Consider the following 10364-nt stretch of genomic DNA (forward strand, 5'->3'; position numbering starts at 1 on the left):
TAGGTTAGGTTAGCTTAGGTTAGCTTAGGATAGGTTAGGTTAGGTTAGGTCAGGTCAGGTCAGGTCAGGTTAGCTTAGCTTAGCTTAGCTTAGGTTAGGCTAGGCTAGGCTTGGCTAGACTAGGCTAGGTTATGTTAGGTTAGGTTAGGATAGGTCGGGTCGGGTCGGGTTAGGCTAGGCTAGGTTAGGCCAGGTTAGGTCAGGTTAGGCTAGGTTAGGCTAGGTTAGAAATATTATAGCGCAAACAAAGACACGGACAAAAAAGAGAGGAAACACACACACAAGCGCTAACTGTCAACTGAATTTATTCGGTGAAAGCCACACCTCTTATAAGCCGAAGGATCGTGAGAAAAAATGACAAAAAAACAAAAAGGTTGAGTCAGAGCCATCAAATCGCGAGCGCATGCGCGGGTAGACAAGGGCATCACACTTCGGTTTATCTTCCATCTAAGTAGCTGCATTAAAATAGTCAATCTCAGCCTGGAACAGAGATAAAGAAGGTTCGCTGATGCACTCGCTGCCAAGTTTCTGTATGTGGTAGGCTTCTAGGCTTATCCGTGCTGTCGTGCTGCTGTTATAATATTTCTACTTCAATATGAACTACCAACTCGCCCAACAGGAAGTTTTAATATAGGTTAGGTTAGGCTAGGTTGGGTTAGGTTGGGTTGGGTTGGGTTAGGCTAGGTTAGGTTAGGTTAGGTTAAGAGTGGTTTATTGGCACCTTCAAGCGCCGGCGACGAAGACCCTGGCGCAAGAAGTCTTGGAACGAGCGAGGCGAGGGACCGGCACACAAGCGGCAGTTCTCCAGCACGAGCCTGCTACGGGCGGCGCTAGCGCTTCGTCGTCGTTGGTGGTGGTGCTGGATCATCTTCATTCCAACTGCCCCGGCGGAAAGAGGGAGCCATCCTGGCGACTCAAGGCGAGGAGACGACGAGAGGGCTGTAATAAGGCTTCAAGCGGCTGACATGAACGACGTCGCGACCACGGCGGCGATGGTCCAAAGAAGGTGTCACCGGTTCGATGATATTGCCACATTCCTGGACATTCTCGTGGCGCCGTCTCCTGGCCGAACTGTCTCAACCGCCATCCTGCCTAGCCTTAGCCATGGTGGCGGGCGGGGCTTCTTCGTCGTCTCTTCTTCGGGTTCCGCTCGGGAGTTCGCTGCTACCTGGCGCTGTTCAGTAAAACGTGACCTGGCTGTCCCGACTGTATAGCCGTGACATATTTGGTGGAGCCGGCTGGGTAATGTCCCATGTACACTGACTCTGAAGACACCTTTGAAGCCAGCCCTCAGTGCGTGGACACAACCCCCGTCCACAAAGCGAGCCGCCGCCTGCGAGGCCTACAGCCGGAGTTCAGCGGCCTGACAAAACCGGCAAGAGATATGACATCAACCACAGCTAGCCAGACCACTCAACATTTTGGAGCTGACACTCCCTTCGTACTTCACGCGCCCAGGTCACCGCCGACGTTCCACGGTGACAGGTTCGAGGATGTTGAAGACTGGTTGGCCAGTTTCGACCGTGTGGCAGCCTTCAACCAGTGGGACGGTGAGCGCAAGCTGAGGAACGTTTACTTCGCGCTAGAGGACTCGGCAAAGATCTGGTTCGAGAACCACGAGTCCTCTTTTGCCACCTGGGAGGTTTTTCTTCGCGAGCTGCTGGCGACATTCCGTAGCAGTGAACGAAAAGAGAAGGCGGAAGTCGCTCTGCACTCGAGATCGCAGAAGCCTAATGAGAGCGTCACCATGTTCGTTGAGGACATGATGCGCCTCTTCAGTCGAGCAGACCCTGCTATGGCCGAGGCAAAGAAAGTGCGGCACCTGATGCGGGGCGTTAAGGAGCAGCTGTTTGCTGGACTTGTCCGCGACCCTCCAAGGACAGTGGCCGATTTTACGAAGGAGGCAGTGAGCATGGAACACTCCTTGCAGGAACGCGGTGCACAGTACGGCCGGCAGGCTAGTATGGCAGCCGCTCAAACCTGCACGCCTACGACGCTGCCTCCTGAAGATCTTCGAGACCTTGTAAGGAGCATCGTTCGCGAAGAACTCGCGAAACTCCGCTTCGCAGCTCCACAGGCCAGCGTCGCCGCCCTGTCGGACGTGGTACGGGATGAAATCCGTCGAGTGGTGCAGCCAGCACCAGTTGTTCCGGAGCCGCAGCCGCAACCCTACATCATGACCTACAGCGAGGCACTTCGACGGCCTGCGGCAGTGGCACAAGCTTTTTCACCTGTGCCGGCTGTGCAGTACCCACGTCCAACTGTGCCCACCACCGTGCCGCAGGAATTCCGGCCCGCCATGCGTAAAGCGGACATGTGGCGAACGCCGAGGAACCGGCCACTCTGCTACCACTGCGGTGAGCCCGGCCACATCCTGCGCCACTGCCCCTACCGTCGGATGGGTTTAAGGGGTTTCGCTTCAGACGCTCCTCGACCACGCTACGGCGAGCGACCCCAGGAGATTGAACAATACCTGACGTCCAACGTGCAGGCTCAGACCGTGCCGCGACGCCAGTCTCGATCCCCATCGCACAGGAGACTCTCTTCTCCCAGCCGCCCGTCGACCTCTGGCGAATTCAGAGGCAGGTCCCCACGGCGGGAAAACTGAAGACGGCGTCCTCTGGGGGTAGGGCCGCCGCAGCTAGAAAGAAACAAGAGCCTCCACTCGACGATCTGCAGCGACGACGAGACCAACGACCACCTGACCCGACGAGCCGACCGCCGACGAAGAGCCAGCAGTTGGCTTCTACGGAAATTCCAGTAACCGCCGATAACTGTGAAGTAACCGCACTGGTAGATACCGGCGCTGATTTCTTTGTGATAAGCAGCCAGCTAGCCACGACCCTTAGAAAGGTTTTGACACCTTGGACTGGGCCCCAGATCCGCACAGCCGGCGGCCATGTTGTGACGCCGACCGGCGTTTGCACCTTACGAATTCAGATCCGCGGCGTCACTTTCCTCGGCTGCTTTGCTGTGCTTCCTGAGTGTTCTAAAGACCTGATTCTCGGTCTGGATTTCCTACAGGAATATGGGGCTGTCATCGACTTTAAGGAGCTGATCGTCTCGTTTGCCGCACACCGTACTGTTGGCGACGAACCGCAGCAACGCAGGACTAAGTTACGGGTCTGCGATGATAACGTGGTGATTCCGTCGAGAACCACCATGCTAGTAACTGTGGAGTGCGATGACAGCGCCGGCACTCATGGCATCACTGAAGCCAACATGTCACTGCTCCTGGGTCGGCAAGTGTGTGTAGCTCGCGGGCTTATAGAACTGAACAATAAGCGAGCCGAACTACTGATAACAAATTTCGGTTGTGAACCCCAACGTTTAGCGGCCAACACAACGAGTGCTTATTTTGAAGAACTCGGGGAATGCGCCTGAGAGTGCGCGTTGACAGGGACTACGAAGTCCGTGGAATCAACGAATGCTCCGGTTAAACTCGACGTGAACCCGAATCTTCTGCCTAGTCAAAAACGCAACCTGCAGACTGTCATTGACTCTTTCCAGGACTGTTTTGCGTCAACCTCCAGAGTTAGGCAAACGCCGATAACAAAACATCGAATTATAGTTGATGAAAGCCAGAGACCATTACGCCAGTCGCCGTACCGGATATCTTCAAAGGAACGGGATGCAATTCGAAGGCAAGTTCAAGAAATGCTCCGCGACGACGTGATCCAGCCATCGAAGAGCCCGTGGGCGTCGCCTGTGGTCCTAGTTGCAAAGAAAGATGGGACCCTCCGGTTTTGTGTTGATTACCGACGTCTGGACAAAGTCACTAAGAAAGACGTTTATCCTTTGCCGCGCATTGATGACTCCCTAGATCGTCTGCGCCACGCCAGATACTTTTCATCACTCGATTTACGCAGCGGCTACTGGCAGATAGAGGTGGACGAACGTGACCGGGAGAAGACCGCATTTATTACCCCGGACGGTTTGTACGAATTCAGGGTGCTCCCCTTCGGCCTATGCTCAGCTCCGGCAACTTTCCAACGGATGATGGACACTGTGCTTTCTGATCTCAAATGGCAGTCGTGTCTTATGTACCTGGATGATGTTCATCTTCTCCGACACTTTCGAAGAACACCTCAGCCGCTTACGCGCTGTTTTCGAAGCTATCCGTTCAGCTGGTCTCTCCCTTAAGCCCGAGAAATGTCACTTCGCTTTCCAGGAGCTGAAGTTTTTGGGCCACATTGTGAGCGCCAAGGGCGTTAGTCAAGACCCCGACAAGACTGCCGCCGTCGCTTCTTTTTTCATTCCTGCTGACAAGCGAAGTGTGCGCCGTTTTCTGGGTCTCTGCGCCTACTATCGGCGCTTTGTGAAGAACTTCTCCCGAATAGCTGAGCCCCTTACTCGCCTCACCAAAGATAACGAACCCTTCGTCTGGGGTCGGGAGCAACAACATGCCTTTGAAGAGCTACGCACGCGTCTTCAGAATACACCCATACTTGGGCACTTCGATGAGGCCGCTGACACAGAACTGCACACAGACGCGAGTAACGTTGGCCTTGGTGCGGTACTTGTACAGTGGCAGGATGGTGTCGAACGCGCAATCGCTTACGCAAGCCGCACGTTATCACGGTCTGAGGTGAACTATTCCACCACCGAAAAAGAATGTCTAGCTATTGTGTGGGCAGTAACGAAATTTCGACCCTATTTGTATGGCCGCCCTTTCCGAGTGGTGAGCGACCACCACTCGCTGTGTTGGTTGGCAAATCTCAAGGATCCCTCAGGGCGACTCGCACGCTGGAGCCTCCGACAGCAAGAATTTGATGTCACCATCGTGTATAAATCAGGGCAAAAGCACAGTGATGCAGACTGTTTGTCCCGTGCCCCACTTCCTGCCAGTACCGTGGACCTCGATGACGATTCCCTTTTCCTTGGGGTCATTTCCGCGTCCACCCTGGCTCACCGCCAACGAGACGACATTGAATTACGGTCCCTGATTGACTATCTCGAAGGAAGCGCTCAGACTCCGCCCCGCATCTTTTCACGCGGCCTGTCATCATTCTGCTTACGGGAAGGTATCCTGTACAAAAAGAACTATAGGTCGACGGAGCCTGCCTATCTGCTCGTTATCCCTAATGCCTTTCGCGATGAAATCTTGCAGGCGTCCCACGATGATCCTTCCTCTGGTCACCTTGGTTCCTCCCGAACGTTGGCCCGCATACGGCAAAAATATTACTGGCCCAAGCTCGCGGAGGTTGTGAAACGCTACTTCCGAACTTGCCGCGAGTGTCAACGTCGCAAGACGTCGTCGACTAAGCCGGCCGGACTTTTGCAGCCTATTGATCCGCCACAAGTTCCTTTCTACCAAGTCGGCATGGATTTACTCGGCCCCTTTCCGGAGTCTTCGCTGGGTAACCGGTACATTGTGGTCGCCACCGACTACCTCAGTCGATACTGTGAGACGAAAGCTCTTCCCCGCGGAACAGCTGCGGAAATTGCCACCTTCTTCATGCAGAACATCGTGCTTCGTCATGGCGCACCCACGGTCGTTATAACTGACAGAGGCACGGCCTTTACCTCGGCGCTGACACAGGAAGTTATGCGACTCAGCGGCACGAGTCACCGACGAACAACAGCTTATCACCCCCAAACTAATGGACTCACTGAGCGCCTAAATAAGACGATCGCCGACATGATTTCCATGTATGTCGACGACGACCACCGCAACTGGGATGCAGTACTCCCTTACGTTACGTTCGCATATAACACCGCGCTGCAAGAGACTACTCACTTCACACCATTTCGCTTAGTCCATGGTCGCGAGGCCGTGACAATGCTCGACGCCATGCTGCTTCCTGGTAGTGAAAACTCCACTGTCGTGGGGGCCGACCGCTTTGTTCACGAAGCCGAGGCCGCCCGCCAACTTGCTCGGCAGCATATCCGACATCAACAAGAAAAAGACGCTCGCCGTTACAACCATCGCCACAGGGATGTCACTTACCAGCCCGGAGAACATGTTTGGGTGTGGAGCCCAGTCCGTCAACGAGGGCGCTCTGAAAAGCTTCTTCGGCGGTACTTTGGCCCCTATGAAGTGTTACGCCAACTCGGCGAGGTAAACTATGAAGTTCTCCCTCAAGGAACTGTTCGTTCCTCAAGGCGACCAACGTCCGAAGTTGTGCATGTCGCCCGAATGAAGCCTTACCACGCCGGCTAGCAGCTCACTCGTCTCTACCTTCTCTCTCTCCACTCGGCTCTTCACCGTGCGCACCCGTCGAGATGGTGATCGGCCAGAACCGCCACATGGAATTCGGCAACGTCAGCATCCATTCCACACTTGCCGTGCTGTTCAACCATAACACGCTGCAGCTTGAATATTTCGTCGGACGGAGTACCCACGCTTCACTGTCGCGAACGCTGAACGACCGCGTGCTGCTCCCACTGGAAGTAGCCTATGTCCAGACGACTAAGAGCGCAAAGATCATGGCATTCTCCATCCTGACCGTCCATATGCTCCAGCTATCCGCATCTATGATGATTGTCTTAATGCCTCCCTCTCCTCGCGTACGAGATCACGACGGCCGAGAAAGTGGATTCCGCGCCCGTCGCCGATACCTACTATATACACCAGGACTACTGCGCCTCTGCAAGGGCACTCTATGATCAGCGGATGTTCGTGCCCCAAAAGCCTGTGCCCGGGGAAGCGGCTGCCGCACCACACGCCCTCCAGCGCCTCGGGCGGCGCTTTCCAGAGGGGGGGAGCAATGCCACATTCCTGGACATTCTCGTGGCGCCGTCTCCTGGCCGAACTGTCTCAACCGCCATCCTGGCTAGCCTTAGCCATGGTGGCGGGCGGGGCTTCTTCGTCGTCTCTTCTTCGGGTTCCGCTCGGGAGTTCGCTGCTACCTGGCACTGTTCAGTAAAACGTGACCTGGCTGTCCCGACTGTATAGCCGTGACAATATAGTTCACTGGTGACGTACGCTCTAAGATGCAGTAAGGGCCAATGTGCTTGGCCGAAAATTTGGACGCAGCCGGAACAGAGAGCCAGACCAATGATCCAGTGGAGAAGTGTGTAGCGGGCGTGTCTTGGTCCGACTCATGTTTCCGGAGCCCTTGACGTTCGGCGGTGAAGGAGCGAGCCAACTGGCGGCACTGCTCAGCATGGCGGATAATGTCAGAAATGGAAGTATATTCTGAGCTGTCGGGGTTGTAGGGAAGGATTGTGTCCAGCAGACAGGAAGGCTCGCGCCCAAATAAAAGAAAGAATGGGGAAAAGCCGGTGGTTGCCTGGGATGCGGTTTTATATGCATAGGTCACGAACGGAAGGACTTGATCCCAATTAGAGCTGTCGGAACTACTGTACATGGCGATCATGTCCCCAAGAGTACGGTTGAATCGTTCGGTGAGGCCGTTGGTTTGGGGGTGGTAAGCGGTAGTGGTACGGTGGACTGAGTGGCACGCATCGAGAAGCTCGCGAACAACTTCAGACAAGAAAAAACGGCCGCGGTCACTGAGAAGTTCTCGCGGAGCGCCGTGACGCAGGACGAAGTGATGAAGAAGGAAGAAGGCGACGTCGCGAGCAGTAGCAGCAGGTAGGGCAGCGGTCTCTGCATACCGAGTGAGGTGGTCCACGGCGACTATAATCCATCGATTGCCGGCGGTCGTGAAGGGGAGCGGCCCATATAGGTCGATGCCCACACGATCGAAAGGGCGAGCCGGGCACGGTAATGGCTGTAACGGGGCAGTCGAGGGTCGAGGTGACGACTTCCGCTGCTGACAGGCTGTGCAGGAGCGAACGTATCGACGAACAAAGTTGTACATGCCCCGCCAGTAGTACCTCTGGCGTAGCCGCTCGTAGGTTTTTAGCGATCCAGCGTGAGCGCTTTGAGGGTCGGCGTGGTAGTGCGCACAGATCTCAGACCGAAGATGGCGGGGAATCACGAGGAGCCACTTTCGGCCGTCCGGACGATAGTTGCGGCGGTACAGAAGATCATCGCGGATGGCGAAATGGGAAGCTTGGCGACGAAGGGCCCGAGGGAAGGAGGACGTAGAGTGCGCACGAAGGGCATCCAGCAAGGAAGAAATCCATGTATCCTGGCGTTGTTGATTGGGCATGTCGATAGCAGTGAGCGCTGCGAGTGGGGAATCAGATACAATGGAAGAGGGCGCAGGAGAGGGCAGTGGCTAGCGTGACAAGGCGTCGGCGTCGGAGTACTTGCGGCCCGACCGATAGACAACGGTAACATCGAATTCCTGAAGACGGAGTGCCCAGCGGCCAAGGCGTCCTGAGGGATCTTTGAGGGAGGCCAACCAACACAAGGCGTGGTGATCAGTAACGACGGTGAACGGGCGGCCATATAAGTAAGGGCGGAATTTTGTGAGAGCCCACACTACGGCCAGACACTCCTTTTCAGTCACGCTGTAGTTCGACTCTGCTTTGGTGAGAGCACGGCTGGCGTACGCAACAACGTATTCAGAAAATTCGGGCTTGCGCTGGGCCAGGACAGCACCGAGGCCCCATTCCGCTTGCGTCGGTGTGCACCTCAGTAGGAGCACTGCGGTCATAGTGCCGAAGAATAGGGGGTGAAGTAAGACGACGACGGAGCGCAGCAAAGCTTCATCGCAGGCAGAGTCCCACGTAGACAGTCGGCGGGACCATTGAGGAGTTTCGTAAGGGGCGCGACGATAGAGGCGAAATTAGGGACAAAGCGCCGAAAATAGGAGCAGAGGCCCACAAATCAGCGCACCTGTTTCGTAGAGGTCGGTTTAAGGAATTCAGCCACAGCCCGGAGTTTGGCCGGATCAGGTAGGACGCCATCTTTGGATACGAGGTGGCCGAGTATTGTCAGTTGCCGGGCACTAAAGTGACATTTCTTGAGGTTAAGCTGAAGGCCAGCACGGGTGAGGCAGCTCAATATCTGGCGCAAGCGCTGGAGATGCGTCAGAAAATCGGGCGAAAACACAACATCATCCAAATAGCAGAGAAAAATGTTCCACTTGAGCCCGCGCAATACATTTGTAGAGCGGTTTATTGGCACCTTCAAGCGCCGGCGACGAAGACCCTGGCGCAAGAAGTCTAGGAACGAGCGAGGCGAGGGACCGGCACACAAGCGGCAGTTCTCCAGCACGAGCCTGCTACGGGCGGCGCTAGCGCTTCGTCGTCGTTGGTGGCGGTGCTGGATCATCTTCTTCATTCCAACTGCCCCGGCGGAAAGAGGGAGCCATCCTGGCGACTCAAGACGAGGGGACGACGAGAGGGCTGTAATAAGGCTTCAAGCGGCTGACATGAACGATGTCGCGACCACGGCGGCGATGGTCCAAAGAAGGTGTCACCGGTTCGATGATATAGTTCACTGGTGACGTACGCTCTAAGATGCGGTAAGGACCAATGTGCTTGGCCGAAAATTTAGACGCAGCCGGAACAGAGAGCCAGACCAATGATCCAGAGGAGAAGTATGTAGCGGGCGTGTCTTGGTCCGACTCATGTTTCCGGAGCCCTTGACGTTCGGCGGTGAAGGAGCGAGCCAACTGGCGGCACTGCTCAGCATGACGGGTAATGTCAGAAAGGGAAGTATAGTTCTGAGCTGTCTGGGTTGTAGGGAAGGATGGTGTCCCGGAGGCAGGAAGGCTCGCGCCTGAATAAAAGAAAGGGGAAAAGCCGGTGGTTGCCTGGGATGCGGTGTTATATGCATAGGTCACGAACGGAAGGACTTGATCCAAATTAGAGCGGTCGGAGCTAATGTACATGGCGATCATGTCCCCAAGAGTCCGGTTGAATCGTTTGGTGAGGCCGTTAGTTTGGGGGTGGTAAGCGGTAGTGGTACGGTGGACTGAGTGGCACGCATCGAGAAGCTCGCGAACAACTTCAGACTAGAAAACACGGCCGCGGTCACTGAGAAGTGCTCGCGGAGCGCCGTGACGCAGGACGAAGTGATGAAGAAGGAAGAGGGCGACGTCGCGAGCAGTAGGCGCAGGTAGGGAAGCGGTCTCAGCATACCGAGTGAGGTGGTCCACGGCAACTATAATCCATCGTTTCCGGCGGTCGTGAAGGGGAGCGGCCCATATAGGTCGATGCCCACACGATCGAAAGGGCGAGCCGGGCACGGTAATGGCTGTAACGGAGCAGTCGAGGGTCGAGGCGGCGACTTCCGCTGCTGACAGTCTGTGCAGGAGCGAACGTAGCGACGAACGAAGTTGTACATGCCTCGCCAGTAGTACCTCTGCCGTAGTCGCTCGTAGGTTTTTAGCGATCCAGCGTGAGCGCTCTGAGGGTCGGCATGGTAGTGTGCACAGATCTCAGACCGAAGGTGTCGGGGAATCACGAGGAGCCACTTTCGGCCGTCCGGACGATAGTTGCGGCGGTACAGGAGATCGTCGCGGATGGCAAAATGGGAAGCTTGGCGACGAAGAGCTCGA

Source organism: Amblyomma mixtum, unplaced genomic scaffold, assembly GCF_055824585.1.
Source record: "Amblyomma mixtum isolate Tamu unplaced genomic scaffold, ASM5582458v1 scaffold_12, whole genome shotgun sequence".
Taxonomy (NCBI): Eukaryota; Metazoa; Arthropoda; class Arachnida; order Ixodida; family Ixodidae; genus Amblyomma; species Amblyomma mixtum.